Source organism: Bison bison, unplaced genomic scaffold (genome assembly GCF_000754665.1).
Source record: "Bison bison bison isolate TAMUID 2011002044 unplaced genomic scaffold, Bison_UMD1.0 scf7180017864366, whole genome shotgun sequence".
NCBI classification, from domain to species: Eukaryota; Metazoa; Chordata; class Mammalia; order Artiodactyla; family Bovidae; genus Bison; species Bison bison.
The window spans coordinates 4,352,483-4,353,934 of NW_011494938.1; positions in this window are offsets into that span (position 1 = coordinate 4,352,483).

Consider the following 1,452-nt stretch of genomic DNA (forward strand, 5'->3'; position numbering starts at 1 on the left):
GAGTAGGCTGGTGATCGGAACCTCCCCAGGGACACTAGCAAGGAAGCCTGTGACTAAAAGGGTTCAAAGTGACATAGCAAAAGAGGTAGCTGAGGACCTTAAGAGTTATAGCTTCTACATGATGCGGTAGGTTGGTGGCTTAAGAAGGTTTGCTTCCTGCACACATAATCAGGAGTAGGCCGGAAATAGTCACGGAACCTTCGAGCCATGGTACTATTGGTGGTCGGTGATTCTGCAGGGCACAGGAGCCCGAGGTGAAGGATGGTGGCCTACAAGGGTCAAATTATTTAACTGAAAGTGTACTGGGGAAATACGGTGTCTGATCGGGCTCAAAATTCCTTTGCTCATAGGGCCCACTGTATCTTGGTCAGAGATCTATACCTCAGTCTAATATGGTCCAGTTGCAGCAGTATTCCGGTGGTCAAATTGGACCAATAGCTTGTGCTTCCAATATGGGCTGTGGGTAGAAAGTACCTCACTAAATCATTTGAAGGTGGAATGGACGTCACAAGGGGTACTGGGGCGAAAAGGCCTGCAGGAGGTTTCTGGTAAGGCTGTATATTCCACAGCAGGGTATATTAATTCAGTTTGTACGAATGCAGTGCACTGACTGTCTAATAACCAAAAGGCTCACCCAGATATCAAGTCCGGGTAATGGTGTCCAGAAGTACCCCACCAAGTCATTATTAAGGTGTCAGGCATGTAGCACAGTAGGGTTCTGTGTTGTGAGAAGGAGCGATGGCTTGCTGGGCCTAAGGTGTAAAGGCTGCCCCCTGCTGAAGTGCTGGTAGTATGACTTCATGCGTCTATTGAGGGGTATGAAGAATCCATGGAATGTTATGGAGGAGTCCAGTTGCTGGCCGGAATACCAGTAAGGGCACCATCTGGACCGCTGAACGGTGGCCCACAGAGATATTACTTCATCAGTTTGGTTGAGGCACACCCCTCCCCAGCCAGTGGCTAGTGCCATGACCATGTGTTTTCCTTTCCACCACAAGTGGACCGTCTGGTCACTAAAGTACCTCAATACTTGCTAGCACGCATACAGATTGGGAGCCAGTAGGTATTCCGGATTGCTTGCTGACAGGAAGTCTGGTGGTCGGAAGATTTTCTGGGTGCACTACCCAGAAGCCAGTGTGGTGTTAAAAAGGACCCACTTGCTACAGTGTTGTCGATATGTGGTTTTCAATAAAGCCATATATTCTTCAGCAATAGAGCAGGCTATTTCCCATTAGAGCTCTCCTGGAACCCAGTATGGGAGCGGCATGGTGTTTTAAAGGCCAAGCAGGGCACTAGCGCCAGGGTAGAAGGTGTCCGAAAGTGGTTCAGAGTGCCAGTTCCCTCGACTGCATGTGTCTGGAAGAATTCCAGGAAGTCCTGGTGGTAGTTTAGTCTCTTAGTCTTGTCAGACTCTTGTGACCCCATGGACTGTAGCCTGCCAGGCTCCTCTTT